Source organism: Papio anubis, chromosome 20 (genome assembly GCF_008728515.1).
Source record: "Papio anubis isolate 15944 chromosome 20, Panubis1.0, whole genome shotgun sequence".
NCBI lineage: Eukaryota > Metazoa > Chordata > Mammalia > Primates > Cercopithecidae > Papio > Papio anubis.
In genome coordinates this window covers 29757662-29778903 of record NC_044995.1, presented here as the reverse complement: position 1 = coordinate 29778903, position 21242 = coordinate 29757662, and the positions used below count along the sequence as shown (strand labels likewise).

At 46.2% G+C, this 21242-nt stretch overlaps 1 long non-coding RNA gene across 1 annotated transcript in view; it reads left to right on the top strand.

Annotated features, from left to right (window-relative positions):
• Positions 1–7622: 7622 nt before the first annotated feature.
• The window catches only part of LOC110742265, a 32163-nt gene continuing 18543 nt past the window's right edge, over positions 7623–21242 (top strand). The window contains exon 1 of the long non-coding RNA XR_002519726.2: positions 7623–7854. This is a non-coding gene — a long non-coding RNA (uncharacterized LOC110742265). The remainder of the gene's footprint in view (positions 7855–21242) is intronic.

Below are 21242 nucleotides of genomic sequence, written 5' to 3'. Positions count from 1 at the left end.
AGTTACATCACCTGGGTGTTGGACTCAGCCATATGTCACAATAGCCCATGTGGGAAGGACACAAGCAAGAGAGTCACATAACCTAGGCCTAACAATATGTTACAGTACCCCTGTGGGCAGCGTTAAGAAGAGGAGACTCACATCACCTGGGTGCATGGCCCAGTGATATGTCACAATGTCCCCTGTGGACTGTATCAAGGCAAAATAGAGTGACATTACCAAGGGTCTGGGTCCCATGATATGTCACTACAAACTGGGCCCAGGTGAGAGAGTCAAATAACTCAGATGCTGGGCAGATTCACATGTCACAATCACACCTGTAAGAAGGTCCTGTGGTGACATTAAAAATGAGATTGTCAGCTGGGTGCGGTGGCTCATGCTTGCAATCCCAGCACTTTGGGAGGCCAAGGCAGGTGGATCACGTGAGGTCAAGAGTTCGAGACCAGCCTCACCAACATGGCGAAACAAAAAAAAAAATGACATTGTTTTGAATCAAGGAATGAGAGTCAACACCTCCTACATGTTGGGTTTAAGTACAATGAGTCACAACCTCAGTGGTGGACTGGATTTGTGAATGAGCCTCAATTTCTCTTGCAAACTCTGTGCCTTAGTGAAGTTACAGTCACAAAGGTGTGCTGAATCTTGGTTAAAGAGTCACCAACCCAACTGTGGACAGAATCTATGAGTGAGAGTCCATTTTCCAACATTCAGTTGCCTCCAAATATGAGATTCAGAACCTCAGAAGTGGGTTGCATTCATTTAAGTGAATGATTTGCTGTTGACTGGGTGTGAATATGAGTGTCACAATCTCACCTGTGTGCTTGTCTCTGTCAGGACACACTCTGTACCACTTGAGGGCTTTGTATGGTCTGCATGAGTCACAATCTGCTCTGAGACTTTTGTGGTCCTACGGACCCATGATCTTATGTGGCTGTAAGTCTAGGTATGAGAGTCAACATATCTCCAATTGGCTGGGTCCAGAGAGGAGAGTAGTCCTCACCTGCCTATGAGCTGGGTTTAGAAATGAGTCACCATCTCAACTGTGGCCAGATGTTCACATATGATAGTCACAATTTCAACTGTGGACTGCATCTGCGCATGAGAATCATGAACTCATCAGTGGGTTCTGTCCGTGTGTGAGAGTGATAATTCTAAAATTGGCAGGGTGTGCTTACAAGAAACATGATCTAACCTGTTTGCTATGTCTTCATCTCTCTCTGTACCATCCAAGGGCTTTATACAACATACAAGAGAGTAGTAATTCTCTATAACCTTCATGCAGAGAGGAGACCCAGGATTTTACTCCTTTTTCTAAGCCTAGCTGTGAGAGACAGTATCTCTTCCATTGGCTGGTACAAAGTATTACAGTCATCATCACACCTGTGATCTGGGCCAAGATATGTAACCAACCAACTTGTTGGCAGAAAGCACTCAGGAGAATCACATTTCCTGGATGCTGGACCAACGGTATAAAAAATTCTTCCCCGAGGGCAGTGACCAGGCAGGAGAGTCACATCACCTAGGTTCTCAACCAGTGATAGGTGACCATTTCTTCCTGAAAGTAACACATGGAGGAGATACACATCACAGATCACCTAAGGTCAGGTGTTCGAGACCAGCCTGACCAACATGGAGAAACGCCGTCTCTACTAAAAATACAAAAACAAACAAACAAACAGAATGTCACCTTAGTATTAGGCTCACTGACATGTCACAATATCCCCTGCGAGCAGAACCTAAGACAAGGAGGAGAGACATGGCAGCTAAGTGTGAGCCCAGCCATATGTCACAGTCCCTTCTGTGAGCAGGGGCCAGGCAGTAGACGAGAGCTGTATTACCTGTGTGATGGGTGCAGGTATATGTCACAATGTCCTCTGTAGGCAGGGCCTATGCAGTAGAGTTACATCACCTGGGCGTTGGACCCAGCAATATGTCACAATGACCCACATGCACAGGGCACAGGCAGGAGAGTCACAGAATGTATGTGTGGGGCCCAGCGATATGACACAATGCCCCCTGTGGAAGAGCCAAGGCTGGAGAGAAGATTCACACCACCTGGGTACAAGACCCAGTGATGTCACAATGTCCCCTGTGTGCAGTGCCAAGGCAGTAGAATAATCGCATCACCTCAGTGTTGGATCCAGTGATATGTCACAATCTCTCCTGTGGGCTGGGCCAGGGCTGGATCACCAACTCTCTCTGGTGCCGGGTAAAGTCATATGTCATAATCACACTGTCAGGAATGTTCAGGGGTGAGATTATGCATCTGGACTGGGAAGAATCAACACATCAAAAATATGACCAGACCATCCATGGTGGCTCATGCCTGTAATCCCAGCAACTGGGAGGCCAAGGTGGGAGGATACCTGGAGCTCAGGAGTTCCAGACTACCCTGGGGGCTACATGGTGAGACATCTTTATTAAAAAATGATAATTAAAGTTTAAAAAGTAATATATATAACCAGAGCCTGGACAACATACTGAGACCATGTCTCTACTTTAAAAAAAAAGGTAGGTAGATAGATAGAGCCAGGCATGGTGGCTCACGCCTGTAATTCCAGCACTCTTGGGGCCAAGGCTTCACTCAAAAATGAAAAAAAAAAGAGGAAAAAAGAAATCTAAACAGCAATTTCAGTGTACAGGAAGGAGCATGCAAGAGATAAAAGAAAAAGAAAAAATAAATAAATAAAAATAAAACAGCGGCCGGGCGGGTGGCTCAGGCCTGTAATCCCAGCTCTTTGGGAGGCCCAGGCGGACTGATCACCTGAGGTTGGGAGTTTCACACCAGCCTGACCAACATGGAGAAACCCCATCTCTACTAAAAATACAAAATTAGCAGGTGTGGTGGCGCACGCCTATAATGCCAGCTGCTTGGGAGGCTGAGGCAGGAGAATAGCTTGAACCCAAAAGCGGAGGTTGCGGTGAGCCGAGATCGCGCAATTGCACTCCAGCCTGGGCAACAAGAGCAAACTTCCGTTTCAACAAACAAACAAACAAACAAAAAACAGCAACTCAATGTACTGTGGAAACAAACTTGATGTGAGGCTAGGAAAACAAAAAACAAAACAAAAACAGAAAGATCCCCCGAGCCTCAGCTACTCGGGAGGCCGAAATGAAAGGATCGCCAGGGTGAGCCCGGGAAGGTGGAGGCCACAGTAAGCAGTAATCGCACCCTCTACTGAATTTTAGCGGTTCTGCAGCCGATGAGAGCCATCTGGTCCACCTTAAACATTTCAAGCTGGTGGCCAAGTCCTACACTATTGGCCGACATCTGGTGGACCTGGCGGCCGGACTGAGAAGCCAGCAGGCAGAGGCCCAGCGGATCCACCCTACAGGCCAAGGGTGGCGCTCGCGGCCTGAAGCTGTTTTTCTGGCATCTAAATCGCCAACCTTCCTTCTCACCGCGCCCCCAACCCGCGTCTGCTCATTAATGTGGGCAGTGTAAAGAGGAGGAAGGGTTCAAGGGCAGGGACTGCACCCCCGGTGACCACCCCACCCGTGGGGTGGGAGAGGGCCGGGACCCAGACGGCCACCCCCGGGCCCTCACAGTCACACCTGGGATGGGGCCTGCCGGGCCACACCCCCGGACACCTGCGCCTCAGTCATCCACACCATGCTTCCCCAGCGCTGCCCCAGCCCGGGCATCTAGCTGCCGCCACCCCCACTTCCAGGAATGAGGGGAGGAGCCAGGAACCAGAGGGGCAGGAGGCCAAGCAGGGGAGCCCTCCAACCCGAGGCACCCACCGCGAAGCACGCCGTCCCTTTCGGCGCTCGGAAAGCCCACGGGCGAACCCCTCCCGGGCCCGCCCCTCTCGGGCCTTCAGAAAATGGCACAGGACGGCCCCGACTCTCCATGGGGACTTGGAAATAAACTCGGCAGGAGCCTCAGACAGCAGGACCCGCGTGGGCGTCCCCGGCCCCGTGCGTCAGGCCTGGTGGGTCCAGCGGGTCAGGCCTCGGCAGTTGCGGTGCGCTTGGGATCAGCCGGGGCAGCCCCACACTCGGCTTGGGCTGGGAGCGCGGGGACAGCCTCCCAAGCCACAGCCCTACACGCCGGACCTCCGACTCACAAGGGACGCGCCAGAGCTCTGGCCCCAACGAGACAGTTCAGCTGAAGGCTGCGGGCCTTCCCGAACTCCGCCCGGCTCACAGCCGGGAGTGTCCCTCCCTCGGCAGCTGCCGCTGGAGCTCCAGAGAACAAGAGAACTTAGACAGGTGGCCTCAGATGGAGCCCCACAACCGGCGACAACCGGCGACAACCAGCGACAACCGGCGCGAATATCTGCAAGACAGATCGAGATGGCAAGGGCAGCTTGTGGACGAAATGGATCCACTCGATCCCAGAAATGATCCCCAAAACGTGGCTCTGCATAGACCACTACAGAGTCCAGTCAAAGACAACCCCTGGGTGTGGGTGTTTGGAGATGCATCTCGGACAGAGAAAGAATGACCAGAACAGGGTAGTGGGTGGTTTAGGACACACGGAGATACAGAATGAGGAGACTCTCCCAGAATCCACACAAAGACGGAAAGAGGAGGGTGGAAAGGAAGGAAGGAAATAAAACAGAGAGAAAGAAAAAGAAAGAAGAGACAAAAAAAAAATGAAGAAGGAGAAAGAAATATCAAAAGAAACATAGAGAAAACAATGAAAAGAAAAAGGGAAGATGAAAAAGGAAGGAAAAAGATGGAGAGACACAAAAAGAAAGTAAAAGAAGAAATGAAGGAAAAAACGAAAGAAGAAAGAGAGGGCAATAAATAAATAAATAAATAAATAAAATAAAAGAAGGTAGGGCATGGGGGCTCATACCTGTAGTTCCAACACTATGGGAGGCTGAGGTGGGAGAATCGCTTGAACCCAGGAGTTTGAGACCAGCCCTGACAACATAGTGAGGCTCTGCCTCTACTAAAAGTTAACCAGGCATGATGCCACGTTCCTATGGTAAGAAGAAAGGAAGGCAGGAGAGAAGGAGGAAAAAAAGGGAAGAAAGTAGGAACATAGAAAGGCAGGAAGGAAGAAAGGAAGGAACAAAAGAAGTTAGGAACCAAGTTCTACAAGGAAGAAATGTTAAAAAGAAACAGAGAAAAAGAAAGGAAGAGAGAAACACAGGAAGAAAAAGTGAAGGACAGTAAGGAAGAGACAGAAAAGGAGAAATTAGGAAAATAGAAAGAAAAGGAAAAAAAAAAGTAGAAAGATGAAAATATATCTCTGAAAGAATAATAGGCCGGGCAGGGTGGCTCACGCCTGTTATCCCAGCACTTTGGGAGGCCCAGGAGGGTGGATCACGAAGTCAAGAGATCAAGACCATCCTGGCCAACATGGTGAAGTCCCATCTCTACTAGAAATACAAAAGTTAGCTGGGCGTGGTGGCACGCACTTGTAGTCCCAGCTACTTGGGAGGCTGAGGCAGGAGAATCATACACATATACAAAACCTGCTGCCTCAGGTTTTAAACATGCACATGTATTCTGTAATCCAGGCTCATTTGATTATGAGGGCTGTTGTCAGAAATGTTACTGAGAGGAATATACATGAATTAAACCACATTTGAGGTGATACTTATAATGCCACTTGAGTGGGAAGTAAGAGTGGAGTTACAGGCACCCAGCTGGGGTTTACCCATACCAGGTTGTTTCTATCTTTGTTCTTTTTCTTTTTTTCTTTTCTTTTTCTTTTTCTTTTCTTTTTTTTTTTTTTTTTTGAGATAGAGTCTCGCTCTGCCACTCAGGCTGGAATGCAGAGGCATGATTTTGGCTTATTGCAACCTCTGTCTGCTGGGTTAGAGCAATTCTCGTGCCTCAGCCTCCCGAGTAGTTGGAATTAAAGGCATGTGCTACCATGCCCGGTTAATATTTGTATTTTTAGTAGAGACGGGGTTTCACCATACTGATCAGCCTTGCCTTGAACTCTTGACTTCAAGTGATCCAACTGCCTTGGCCTCCCAAAGTGCTGGCGTTACAGGTATGAGCCACTGCACCCGGTCAACCAACGCCAGTTTCCAGGCTCATGAGAGTGGGGCCCAGGTAAACATCACCTGTCATTGGTGACAGAAGGAAAAAGGCTGGAGGGAAGACCAGGTCGGGGAGAGGTGCTAGGCTGCAGGGCTAGGCCCTGGGCATGCTGGACCCATTAGGTCACTGAACATCTGTCTGGCTGGCCACCTGCCCCGTCACATCAGTTGAGGAAAGGGGATTGGGCCGCACTCTCCACAAGTCCCACTGTGCTGTGAGAATGGAGGAGTGCTTACAAATTGCCATCTTAGGGTAGGTTTCAGAGGGAGCTGGACTCTCTTGGAGAGCTAATGAGATGGGAGGAAGGCAGTCCCCCAGGTAAACCTTAGGGACAGAGCCTGTGAAGTAAGAGGGGGTGTGTGGAGGTGGCCTGTCCCTATGAGAGGGGGAGTTTAAAGCTATTACAGTCTGGGTGCGGTAGCTCACGCCTATAATCCCAGCACTTAGGGAGGCTGAGACGGGTGGATCACTTGAGGTCAGGAGCTGGAGACCAGCCTGGCCAGGACTGAGAAACCCCAGCTCTACTAAAAATACAAATACTAGCTGGGCGCTGTGGCACACACCTATACTCCCAGCTACTCAGGGGACTGAGGCAGGGGAATTGCTTGAACCTAGGAGATGGAGGTTGCAGTGAGCTGTGATGGTGCCTCTGCACTCCAGCCTGAGCAACAGAGTCTCACTCTGTCTCAAAAACAAAACAAAAAGAAAACAAAGAAAAGAAAAACATATTTCAATTCTACTATCTGTCAGTTCCTCTGAGCCAACTGGAAAATAGATGTCCTTCACCTTGAAGTTTTTTTGTTTTATTTGGTTTTGTTTTGTTTGAGACAGAGTCTCACTCTGTTAACATATTGGAGTGCAGTGGCCCGATCTCGGCTCACTGCAACCTCCTCCTCCTTCAAGCGATTCTCCTGCATCAGCATCAGCCTCCCTAGTAGCTGGGACGACAGGCACACGCCACCACACCCCACTAATTTTTGTATTTTCAATAGAGACAGGGTTTCACCATGTTGGCCAGGATGGTCTCTATCTCTTGACCTCAAGATCCGCCCACCTTGGCCTCCCAAAGTGCTGGGATTACAGGCCTGAACCACCGGGCCTGGCCACCTTGAAGTTTTAAGTGACACCCAAGGATAGCCACCAGTGTCTTGGCTAAGGAAGCCTTTTAATTTTATTTCTTTATCTTTGAGACAGAGTCTCACTCTGTCACCCCGGCTAGAGTGCAACAGTGCGATCTTGGCTCCCGCCTCCCGGGTTCAAGGGATTCTCCTGCCTCAGCCTCCCGAGCAGTTGGGATTACAGGCGCCCACCACCACGCCCGGCTAGTTTTTGTATTTTTAGTAGAGATGGGGTTTCGCCATGTTGGTCAGGCTTATGTCAAACTTCCGACCTCAGGTGATCCGCCTGCCTCTGCCTCTCAAAGTGCTGGGATCACAGGCGTGAGCCACCGCTCCCCGACGCCTCAGCTCACTTGTTCATTAGCAGTATTCCCCAGGCAAGTGACACCTCCTACTTGAGCCTGTTTCCCTCTCCATAAAATGCACTAATACTGGGGAGGGTGGGATTGGGAGGTGGGTCCTGGAGCTCTATCCAGTCAGTGGCACTGGCGTAGGAATCGCCCAATCAGGCGCGCAGTTGGAGAGGAGGGCGTGGCTTCCGGCATTTGGCGGGGTCTTTGTCTCTCGCTCCCGCCAAAGCTTCGCCTGGGTCTCCACTGTTTCGCGTCCCCTACTTTGGGATCTCCCCCAGCCCGGCGACTTTGTCACAGCTTCTGTTGCCCTGTAATCTGCAGGTCCTGGGAGATGCACAGCTAAGATGCCAGGGCATCCTGGAAGCTGGGAAGTGGTGCGTATGCGGGGTTGGGCATCCCGAGAGGGGAGAGCGGACTGTGAAACCGGCAGGACCGGCCTCCGCACAGTCGACTCGCGGGTCCGCTGACCTCAGTCCTCTGTGGCGCAGCTCCGCCCCAGGCCTCTCTGGCCGCAAGATGGCGGCTGGGCCCGCAACCGGGACCCCCAGCGTCTCGCCTCGTCCCTGCGAGGCGCCCTGTCTGGACCTCCCTGGGCAGCTCTGCGCCCGCAGCCCCGAGTATTTCCTGGAGCGATTAGGGATGCCAGGCGGGTCATCAGGGCAGAATCCCTACTCGGTGTGTGCGTGGGAGGAGCTGCGACCCATGGGGTTCCCAAGCTTTCCTGTTAATTTTTTTTTCTTTTCTTTTTAGACAGTCTCGCTCTGTCGCTAGGGTAAAGTACAGTGGTGTGACCTCCGTTTACTGTAAGCTGCGTCTCCCAGGCTCACGCCTCCCAAAGTGCCGCGATTACAGGGTTGAACCACCGCGTCTGGCCTAATATATTTATAAGAAATGCATTCCAGTTGGGTTTTAGATTTTTTAAATTTATGAACACAGGAGACTAGAGCCTCTTTAGTCTAATTTCCAGCTCTTTAATTATTTTAATACTCCACGGAGGAGTTTTCCTCTGTGCCTCCCTAATGTATGGCAAGCAGGGCTCTAATCCACCACTTTTTTCCCTTAGCCTAACTCAGGCTTGCAGTAAAATTATAATTTCCACTTTTGTTCCTACATTCTCAAATATGGGATATGAGGCCAACTTCCCCTCTCCAGTTTACCACACTACCAACTATTTCTCCTTTATTGTACATTAGAGACACGGTATTTTAATTGTTAATCATGATTTTACACAGCAGTGGGTGGCGGCAGATTTTTAAAGGTTTGTTTTCTGTCTAAACATTTCACATGAGAAAAAAGTAGAAAATAGTCCTCTAACACTTCACTGTAGAAAATAAAAATAAAAATTCTCTCTGCCTCTCCCACTTTTATCTTCCCAAGGCATACACACCTTATTAGTACGTCTTTGGGTTGAAGGTTTGCTTTGGAGAAATTACAGGGCCCTTTACAGCAGTGCTCCAGTCTTTTCTTGGTCATGAGTTTCAGAACTGTCTGGGAGAACCCAATGTGCCTGTAGTGACCATATCTCTTGGGGTGTCTAATGAATGTCATCCCCTGGGTCATTTCTTAGAGGACAGCCTGAGGAATGCGAGTGTACCCTCTCAGAGGAGCAACTAGGTGACCTGGGCCTGAGGACAGTCTCCTGGTATACCATTGTCTAAAAAGCTAACCACTTAGAATATTAAGGGTTTTTTGTTTTGTTTTGTTTGTTTGTTTGTTTGTTTTGTCAAAGGAATGCTTATGCACCATTGGTGGGAGTTTAAATTAGTTCACCTATCCTCGACAGTGTGGCCATTCCTCAGAGACCTAGATAAAGCAATACCATTCAACCTAGCAATCCAATTATTGGATATATACCTAAAATAATATAAATCATTCTATTATAAAGACACATGCATGTGTATGTTCATTGCAGCACAATTCGCAATAGCAAAGACATGGAGTCAACCTAAATGCCTGTCAATGATAGACTGAATAAAGAAAATGTAGTACATATACACCATGGGATATTGTGCAGCCATAAAAAAAATGAGATCATGTCTTTCGCAGGAATGTGGGTGGAACTGTAGGCTGTTAGCAAATAACGCAGGAACAGAAAACTAAATACATATTTTCACTTAAAAGTGAAAGTTGAATTATGGGAACACAGGGACACAGAGGGGAATAATCCATACTGGGGTCTATTAGAAGGAGGAGGGAGAGGATCAGAAAAAGTAACTAATGGGTACTAGGTTTCATACCTGGGTGATGAAATAATCTTCACAACAAACCCCCGTAACACACATATGTAAAAAATGTGCATAGGTAAAAATGTGTCTGGAACTCCTGACCTCAGGTGATCCGCCCGCCTTGGCCTCCCAAAGTGCTGGGATTACAGGCGGAGGTTTTTTTAAACTTTTGGTAGCTTTTCCCATAATTCCCTAAGAGTTTTTTTTTGTTTTGTTTTGCTTTTTTTTTTGAGATGGAGTCTCACTCTGTCACCCAGGCTGGAGTGCAGTAGCAGTGTCTTGACTCACTGCAATCTCCAACTCCTGGGTTAAAGCAATCCTCCTGCCTTAGCCTCCCGAGTAGCTGGGATTACAGGCATGTGCCAACACACATGTGCCAACATACAGCCAACACACCTGGCTAATTTTTGTATTTTTAGTAGAGATAGGGCTTCACCATGTTGGCCAGGCTGGTCTTGAACTCCTGATGTCAAGTGATCTGACCACCTCGGCCTCCCAAAGTGCTAGGATTACAGGCATGAGCCACCACGCTGGGTCCAAAGAATAATTTTCAACTCTGCAATTTAAAACAATTAATTTTTTTTTTTTTTTTTTGAGACGGAGTTTTGCTCTTGTGCCCAGATTGGAGTGCAATGACACAATCTCGGCTCACTGCAATCTCCACCTGCCAGGTTCAAGTGATTCTCCTGCCTCAGCCTCCTGAGTAGCTGGGATTATAGGCATGTGCCATCATGCCTGGCTAATTTTTGTATTTTTAGTAGAAATGGGGATTTCACCACGTTGGCCGGGCTAATCTCGAACTCCTGACCCTCAGGTGATCCACCCTCCTCGACCTCCCAAAGTGCTGGGATTACAGGTGTGAGCCACTGCTCCCGGCCCTATCTATGTATTTTTAATCAATGTTGTCCCTGCTTTGTTTATGACACAATTTTTTCTGGGTTTTCAATTATTTTTCATACTTTTTTAAGGCAGAGTTTCGCTCTTGTTGCCCAGGGCAGTGCTCAGCGGTACAACCTCGGCTCACCACAACCTCCCACTCCCAGGTTTAAGTGATTCTCCTGCCTCAGCCCCTCCAGTAGCTGGGATTACAGGCATGCGCCACCATGCCCAGCTAATTCTGTATTTTTAGCGAGATGGGGGTTTCTCCATGTTGGTCAGGCTGGTCTCCAACTCCCGACCTTAGGTGATCCACCTGCCTTGGCCTCCCAGAGTGCTGGGATTACAGGCATAGCCACCGCACCAGGCCTATTACTTTATTTCATCTAGGTGAGTAGTCAGGAAAATAATCTTAAATTCACAATCTACTTATAGATTGAATATATACAATTTTGTGAGAAGAACACTTGTTATTTGAAGTTAATTTTTTAAAACTTTTGTAACTTTTTAAAAGTAGTCTTAAATTTTAAATTATGGTTAAAAACATACAATAGTCATTTCAAACATTATTAGGCGTACAGTTTAGAAGTGTTAAGTGCAGTCCTGTTGTTTTGCAAGACGTTAGAAATGATTTTTGTCTTGCAAAAGTAAAAGCAAATACTCATTAAACAACAAATTGTCCTTTCCACCTCTCTCTAGCTCCTGAAGAACCCCATTTTACTTTCTTTTTTCATGACTTTGACTAAGTATTTTATGTAAGTGTGATTATAAAATATCTCTTTTTTGACTATTTTATTTTACTTGACATAATATCGTAAAGATTTATCATTATTGTAGTATTTGTCAAGATGTCCCTATTTAATTAATTAATTTATGTAGAGTCAAAGTCTCGCTGTATCCCCCAGGCTGGAGCGCAGTGGCGCCATCTCGGCTAACTGCAACCTTTGCTTCCTGGGTTCAAGCAATTCTCCTGCCTCACCCTCCTGAGTAGCTGGGATTGCAGGCTCGCATCACCACGCCCAGCTAATTTTTGTATTTTTAGTAGATAAGGGGTTTCACCATGTTGGTCAGGCTGAGATGACCCTATTTCAAAAGACTGAATAATATCCTACTGTATGTATGTGCTACATTTGTTTAATCTACTCATTTGTAAAGGGACATTTGCTTCCGGTTATTATCTTTTGTGAGTAATACTGCAATGTACAAGAATGTAGAAATATCTATTCCATGTTTTGCCTTGACTATGGAATATTTTGAATACACTGATTTAGTGTCATGTACATGGTCTTACTTTTTGTTGTTGTTGTTTTGAGATAGAGTCTCACTCTGCCACCCAGGCTGAAATGCAGTGGGGTGATCTTGGCTCACTGCAACCTCCGCCTCCCGACTTCAAGTGATTCTCCTACCTCAACCTCCTGAGTAGCTGGGATTATAGGTGTGCACCACCATGTGCGACCATGTTTTAAAAATAAAACGTGGTTTTATTTTTAGCAGAGACGGAGTTTCACCATGTTGCCCACCCAGGTCTCTAATTCCTGGCCTCAAGTGATCCACGTGCCTTGGCCTCCCAAAGTGCTGGGATTACAGACGTGAACCACGGTGCCTGGCTATGCTCTTACTTTTATTGCCTGATCTTTTGATGTTGTATTCCCCAAATCATTGCCAAAACCCATTATCGTGAAGCTTCCCCCTTTTGTATTGTTCTAGGAGTTTTACAGTTATAGATTTTATGTTAAAGCCTTAGTTCAATTCTTTTTCTTTTTTTTCTTTTTTCTTTCTTTTTTTTTTTTTTGAGGTGGAATCTTGCTCTGTCACCCAGGCTGGAGTGCCATGGCACAATCTCGGCTTACTGCAACCTCTGCCTCCTGGGTTCCAGCGATTCTCCTCCCTCTGCCTCCTGAGTAGCTGGAATTACAGGTGCACGCCACCACTCCTGGCTAAGTTTTGAATTTTTAGTAGATACGGTGTTTCACCATGTTGGCCAGACTGCTCTAGAACTCCTGACCTCAGGTGATCCAGTCGCCTCCACCTCCCAAAATCCCTCCACGCTGGGATTACAGGCATGAGCCACTGCGCCAGATCTCTTTTTCTTTTTCTTTTCTTTTTTTTTTTTTTTTGAGAGTCTCACTTTGTTCCCGAGGCTGGAGGGCAGTGGTGCAATCGTGGCTCACTGCAAAGTCTACCTCCTGGGTTCAAGCGATTCTTGTGCCTCAACCTCCTGAGTAGCTTGGATTACAGGCATTTGCCACCACTTCCAGCTAATTTTTTTTTTTTTTTTCCTGGGACGTAGTCTCTCGCTCAGTCACCCAGGCTGGAGTGCAATGGCACTATCTTGGCTCACTGCAACCTCTGCCTCCCAGGTTCAAGCAATTCTCCTGCCTCAGCCTCCCAAGTAGCTGGGATTACAGGGGTGAGCCACCACACCCACCTAATCTTTGTAGTTTTAGTAGAGATGGGGTTTCACCATGTTGGCCAGGATGGTCTCCAACCCCTGACCCCAGGTGATCTGCCCTCCTCAGCCTCCCAAAGTGCTAACACTACAGGCGTGAGCCACCGCGCCTGGCTAATTTTTATCTTTTTATTGGAGATGGGATTTTGCCACATTGGCCAGACTGTACTTGAATTTCTGGGTTCAAGTGATTCACCCGCCTTGGCCTCCCAAAGTGCTGGGATTTCAGTCTGGAGCCAACACGCCCAGCCTTATCTTTTATTTATTTGTTTATAGACAGACTCTTATTCTATCACCCAGACTGGAGTGTAGTGGTACAATCATAGCTCACTGTAACCTCAGACTCGCAGTCTATCTTCCCACCTCAGCTTCCCTAGTAGCTGGGGCTACAAAAACATGCCACCATGCCATGTCTATTTATTTTTTTTGTAGAGACAAGGTCTCATGTTGTTCAGGCTGGTCTTGAACTTCTGACTTCAAGTAATTCTCGTCTCAGTCTTTCACACTGTAAGAATTACAGTCATGCGTCATCACACCTGGCCTTTGCTAACTATTTTGTAATATGCCACACTTTTTTATTCATCATTGTCATCCTACTGTGTAATAGAAAACCAGAACTTACTCTTCTTATCTAATTGGAACTTAATATTTGTTAAGTAACCGCTTCCCATCCTCCCACTTTAGTCTCTGGTGACACCTGTTGTATTCTTTGCTTCTACAAACCCTTTTTTTCAGAGTCCTTGTATGAGTAAAATTATGAGATCATGAAGTATTTGTCTTTCTGTATATGACATTTCACTTAACATGATATCCTCGAGGTCCACCCATGTTGTTGCAAATAGCAGAGGTGCATAAATTTGTTTCTGAGCTTATTGGGCACATTGACCTATGTGTTTGTTTTTATGTGAGTACAATGCTGTTTTGGTTACAATGGCCGTGTAGCAAATTTTGAAGTCAGATATTATGATGCCTTCAGCTTTGTGCTTTTTAAAAAAAATATAAAAAGTATTTCCTAGACAAGTGGCAGGTTACATTTTATAAACAAAACCATCTTTGAAAATACTGGCTGATTCTTCTTTAAAACATACAAATAGGTCTTTTTAAAAAACTTAAGTTCAGGGGTACAAGTGTACGTTTGTTGCATTGGTAAACATGTGTCATGGGGGTTTGTTGTAAAGATTAAGCCTAGTACCCATTAGTTATTTTTCCTGATCCTTTTCCTCCTCCAACCTTCCACCCTCTGAAAAGCCCCAGTGTGTGCTGTTCCCCTCTGTGTGTCCATGTGTTCTCATTATTTACCTCCCACTTATAAGTGAGAACCCAAGAAGTGGAGGTTGTGGTAAGCCAAGATCATGCCATTGCACTTCAGCCTGGGTGACAGAGTGAGACTCTATCTCAAGAAAAAAAAAATAAAAGGAAGGTATTGCAATGTGTCACTGGGAGTGACACCTAGGTTATGATACTCTCTCCTGCCTGAGCCCTGCATAAATTGTATATTTTGACGTATCACTGCATTCAGGATATGGCTGATGCAACTCTAGCACATAGGCTCTGCTCATGGGTATATTAGGACATACATTTTTCTTCATCACCTAGATCCTGCCAAAAGGAAAGATTGTGACATACCACTGGAACCAGCACTTAGGCAATGTGACTTTTCTGCTCTGCCTGAGAACCACATTTTTTGGTATTGTGACATTTCACTGTGCCAAACACCTAAACAATGGGAGGCCTTGCCTCAGCCCTGTCCACAGGGGTTCTTGTGACATGTATCTGCATCCGTTACATAAAAAATGTGACTCTGTTTCTACCTGTCCCCTGCTCGCAGGAAAGATTGTGACATAATCCAGGGTCCAGCCACCAGGCGATGTGTCTCCTGTGTGTGTATTATTTTTAGGAAGAAATGGTAACGTATCATTGGTTGAGAACTCTGGTGATGTGACTCTCCTGCCTGGTCAGTGCCCTCAGGGAAAATTTTACATATCATTGGCCCAGCATCCAGGTGATGTGACAGTTCTGGGTACTTTCTGTCAACAAGTAGGTTGGTGACGTATATCTTAGTCCAGCTCACAGGTGTGATGATGACTCTAATACCTTGTACCAGCCAATGGAAGAGATACTGTCTCTCACAGCTAGGCTTAGAAAAAGGAGTAAAATCCTGGGTCTCCTCTCTGTATGAAGGTTATAAAGAATTACTATGCTGTCTCATATTGTATAAAGCCCTCAGATGGTGCAGAGAGTGTCATCATAGTACAAAGCAAACAGATTAGATCACGTTTCTTATCAGCACACTCTGTCAATTTTTAGAATTACCACTATGACACAGAGACAGAACCCATTGAGGAGTTCATGATTCTCATGTGAAGATGCAGTCCACAGTTAAGATTGTGATATCATATGTGAACATCTGACCACAGTTGAGATAGTGACTCATTTCTAAACCCAGCTCATAGGCAAGTGAGGACTCTCCTCTTTGGACCCAGCCAATTGGAGAATGTTGACTCTCAGACTTAGAGCCACATAAGATCATAGGTCCATAACACCACAAAAATCTCAGAGGAGATTGTGACTCATGCAGACCATATAAAGCCCTCAAGTGATACAGAGAGTGTCTTGACAGGGCCAAGCACACAGGTGAGATTGTGACACTCATATTCACACCCAGTCAACAGCAAAGATTGTCATTCACTTAAATAAACACAACCCTTTTCTGAGGTTCTGAATCTCACATTGGGAGGCAGTTGGAAAATGAACTCTCGTGTGTGGATTCTGTCCACAGTTGGGTTGGTGACTCTTTAACCAAAATTCAGCACACCTTTGTGGCTGTAACTTCACCAAGGCACAGGGTTTACAAGAGAAATTGAGGCTCTCATGCACAAATCCATTCCACCATTGAGATTGTGACTTCTTGTACTTAGACCCAACTTGCAGGAGATGTTGACTCTTATTCCTTGACTCAAGACCTTGTCATTTTTAATGTCACCAAAGGACCTTCTTATAGGTGTGATTGCGACATGTGCCTCTACCCAGCATCTGAGTTATTTGACTCTCACCTGGGCCCAGTACCCAGTGACATATTAGGGGACACAGACCTTTGATAATGTCACTCTATTCTGCCTTGATACAGCCCACAGGAGGCATTGTGACATGTCACTGGGCCTTGCCCTCAGGTGATGTGAGTTTCTTCTTCTTGGTGATGCCCATATGTGTATTGTGATATATTGTTGGGCCTAAGTTATGTGACTCTCTTGCTTGTGTTCTTCCCACTTGGGCTATTGTGACATAAGCCTGAGGCCAACACCCAGATGATGTAAGTCTTCATCCTGGACCCTGTCTACAGAAGTCATTGCAATATATGTCTTCACCAATCACTGAGGTCGAACACCCAGTGATGTGACTCTCCTTCCTGGTCCATGCTCTCAGGGAAGATTGTGACATACCCCTGGCCCAGCACAGAGTTAATGTCACTCTTGTGCTTGCTCACTACACACAGGTAGGATTGTGACATATATCGTGCCCAAGCACAAAGATGTAATGATGACTGTCATACCTCGAAGTATGCAATAGGAGAGATAATGTTGCTCCTAGATAGGCTTAGGAAAATGAAGAAGTCTTCTTTCTGTACAACTCTCACTCTCTGACATATATAAAGACCTAGTATGTTACAGAGAATGTCATAACAGGGCCCCATCACACAGGTGAGATTGTGTTCTATACACAGACCACCAATCTTTAAAATTGTCACCCTCACACATGGACAGAGCCCACTGGTGAGGCCCTGAATCACACATGAATGTAGTTCACAATTGGAATTGTGACTGTCCTCAGTGAATGTCTGGCCACAATTTGGATGGTGATTTTTTTTTTGAGACAGAGTCTTGCTCTGTCACCCAGGCTAGAGTGCAGTGATGCAGTCTTGGCTCACTGCAACCTCTGCCTCCTGGGTTCAAGCAGTTCTCCTGCCTCAACCCCCTGAGTAGCTGTGATTTCAGGCACCTGCCACCACGCCCAGCTAATTTTTGTATTTTGAGTAGAGACAGGGTTTCACCATGTTGGCCAGGCTGGTCTCAAAATCCTGACCTCGTGATCTGCCCAACTCGGCTGGGATTACACATGTGAACCACCATGCCAGGCAGTGATTCATTTCTAAACCCACCTTGTTAAAAGGTGAGGACCCTTCTATCTGGACTAAACCAATTGGATAGGTGTTAATGCTCATATCTGGGCTTGGAACCACAGGAAAGATTCTGGATCTTCTTGGACAAAGGTCACAAGGATTGCCACTCTTGCATATTGTATAAATCCATCAACTGAAACTGTATCATAAGAGAACATAGCACATGGGTAAGATTTTGTGTTTTGAATGCACACCCAGGCAACAGTAAAGCTTGTCATTCTCCCATAAACACATCTCACTGTTGAGATTCTGAATGTCAGACACAGAGACTGTCAAAAGTTGAATAATTGACTCTCATGTGGATCTGGACTACAGGTGAACTGGTGACTCTCAGAGCAAGATACAGCACATATATGAGTCTGGGACTTCACTGAAAGGACAAGCCTGCAGAAGAAATTGTGGTTCTCCTGCTCACATTCTGTCAACCATTTATATGTGACTCACATACTTAGACCCAACACACAGAAAGTGTTGACTCATACCTAGAACCTAGACATATGTGGAATTTCTACTCTAATTCCTGGACTTTTCTGCAGGTGTGATTGTATGCATCTGCTAACCACCTTAGTGATTTCACTTTCCTACTTGGCCCAGCCCACAAATGAGAGTGTGACATATTGCTTGACTCTGCACCTTGATGGTGCAATCTCCACTCACTCCAGCCTCTGCCTCCTGGGTTCAAGCGATTCTTCTGCCCCAACCTCCTGAGGAACTGGGATTACAGGCATGCACCACCACACCCAACTAGTTTTTGTATTTTTAGTAGAGGTGGGGTTTCACCATGTTGGTCAGGCTGGTCTCGAACTCCTGACCTTGTGATCCGCCCACCTCAGTCTCCCAAAGTGCTGGGATTACAGGTATGAGCCACCATGCCTGGCCTGGCTGGGCCTTTCACCAAGGTGATGTGAGTTATTTTTCTTGCCTTGGTACTGCCCACAGGGTGCATTATGACATATTTCTAAGCCCTTCACTCATGTTATGTGACTCTACATTTTTGCCTGTGCCCTATTTTGCATGTTAGGACATATACGAGGCCCAACACCTATAAAATGAGAGGCTCTGGGGGGCGCGCCCAAGATGGCCAAATAGAAACAGCTCCAGCCTCCAGCTCCCATTGTGAGCAACACAGAAGATGGGTGATTTCTGCATTTTCAACTGAGATACTGGGTTCATCTCACTGGTGTGTGTCGGACGGTTGGCGCTGGTCTGTGGGTGTAGCCGGACCAGCGAGAGCTGAAGCAGGGTGAGGCATCGCCTCACCTGGGAAGCGCAAGGGGGAAGGGAATTCCTTTTCGTAGCCAAAGGAAATTGAGACACACAACACCTGGAAAATCGGGTAACTCCCACACTAATACTGTGCTTTACCAAGGGTCCTAGCAAACGGCACACCAGGAGATTATATCCTGCACCTGGCCCAGAGGGTCCCATGCCCATGGAGCCTAACTCATTGCTAGCACAGGAGTCTGAGATCTAACGGCAAGGCGGCAGCGAGGCTTAGGGAGGGGCGTCCACCATTGCTGAGGCTTAAGTAGGTAAACAAAGCCACCGGGAAGCTCGAATTGGGTGGCGTCCACTACAGCTCAAGCAGGCCAGCCTGCCTGTGTAGACGCCTCCTTTGGGACAGGTCATAGCTAAACCAAAAGCAGCAGAAACCTCGGCAGAGGTAAACGCCCCTGTCTGACAGCTTTGAAGAGAGCAGTGGATCTCCCAGCACGGAGATTAAGAGCTGGGAACAGACAGACTGCCTGCTCAAGTGGGTCCCTGACCCCTGAGTAGCCTAACTGGGAGACATCCCCCACTAGGTGCAGACTGACACCTCACACGGTGGGGTACACCCCTGAGACAAAGCTTCCAGAGCAAGAATCAGACAGCAACACTCGCTGTTCAGCAATATTCTATCTTCTGCAGCCTTCGCTGCTGATACCCAGGCAAACAGGGTCTGGAGTGGACCTCAAGCAAACTCCAATAGACCTACAGCTGAGGGTCCTGACTGTTAGAAGGAAAACTAACAAACAGAAAGGACACCCACACCAAAACCCCATCAGTATGTCACCATCATCAAAGACCAAAGGCAGATAATACCACAAAGATGGGGAAAAAGCAGTGCAGAAAAGCTGGAAATTCAAAAAATCAGAGCGCATCTCTTCCTCCAAAGGAATGCAGCTCATTGCCAGCAACGGAACAAAGCTGGACGGAGAATGACTTTAACGAGTTGAGACAAGAAGGCTTCAGTCGATCAAACTTCTCAGAGCTAAAGGAGGAACTACGTACCCAGCACAAAGAAACTAAAAACCTTGAAAAAAGAATGGATGAATGGGTAACTAGAATAATCAATGCAGAGAAGACCTTAAAAGAACTGATAGAGATGAAAACCATAACACGAGAACTACGAGACAAATTCATAAGCCTCAGTAAAGTAACCAACTCGATCAACTGGAAGAAAGAGTATCAGCAATTGAAGATCAAATGAATGAAATGAAGCGAGAAGAGAAGTGTAGAGAAAAAAGAGTAAAAAGAAATGAGCAAAGCCTCCAAGAAATATGGGATTTTGTGAAAAGACCAAATCTATGTCTGATTGGTGTGCCTGAAAGTGATGGGGGAAATGGAACCAAGTTGGAAAACACTCTGCAGGATATCATCCAGGAGAACTTCCCCAACCTAGTAAGGCAGGCCAACATTCAAATTCAGGAAATACAGAAAACACCACAAAGATACTCCTCGAGAAGAGCAGCTCCAAGACACATAATTGTCAAATTCTCCAAATTCGAAATGAAGGAAAAAATGTTAAGGGCAGCCAGAGAGAAAGGTCAGGTTACACACAAAGAGAAGCCCATCAGGCTAACAGCAGATCTCTCAGCAGAAACTCTCCAAGTCAGAAGAGAGTGGGTGCCAATATTTAACATTCCTAAAGGAAAGAATTTTCAACCCAGAATTTCATATCCAGCCAAACTAAGTTTCATAAGTGGAGGAGAAATAAAATCCTTTAGAGACAAGCAAATGCTTAGAGATTTTGTCACCACCAGGCCTGCCCTACAAGAGATCCTGAAGGAAGCACTAAACATGGAAAGGAACATCAGGTACCAGCCATTGCAAAAACATGTCAAAATGTAAAGTCCATCGATGCTAGGAAGAAACTGCATCAACTAGGGGCAAAATAACCAGGTAATATCATAATGACAGGATCAAGTTCACACATAACAATATTAACCTTAAATGTAAATGGACTAAATGGTCCAATTAAAAGACACAGACTGGCAAATTGGATAAAGAGTCAAGACCCATCAGTTTGCTGTATTCAGGAGACCCATCTCACATGTGGAGACACGCACAGGCTCAAAATAAAGGGATGGAGGAAGGTCTACCAAGCAAATGGAAAACACAAAAAAGCAGGGATTGCAATCCTAGTCTCTGATAAAACAGACTTTAAACCATCAAAGATCAAAAGAGACAAGGCCATTACATAATGGTAAAGGGATCAATTCATCAGGAAGAGCTAACTATCCTAAATGTATATGCACCCAATACAGGAGCACCCAGATTCATAAAGCAAGTCCTTAGAGACTTACAAAGAGACTTAGATTCCCACGCAATAATAATGGGAGACTTTAACACCCCACTGTCAATGTTAGATAGATCAACGAGACAGAAAGTTAACAACGATATCCAGTAATTGAACTCAACTCTGCACAAAGCGGACCTAATAGACATCTACAGAACTCTCCACCCCAAATCAACAGAATATACATTCTTCCCAGGACCACATCGCACTTATTCCAAAATTGACCACATAGTTGGAAGTAAAGCACTCTTCAGCAAATGTAAAAGAACAGAAAGTGTAACAAACTGTCTCTCAGACCACAGTGCAATCAAACTAGAACGCAGGACTAAGAAACTCAATCAAAACCGCTCAACTACATGGAAACTGAACAACCTGCTCCTGAATGACTACTGGGTACATAACGAAATGAAGGCAGAAATAAAGATGCTCTTTGAAACCAATGAGAACAAAGAGACAACATACCAGAATCTCTGGGA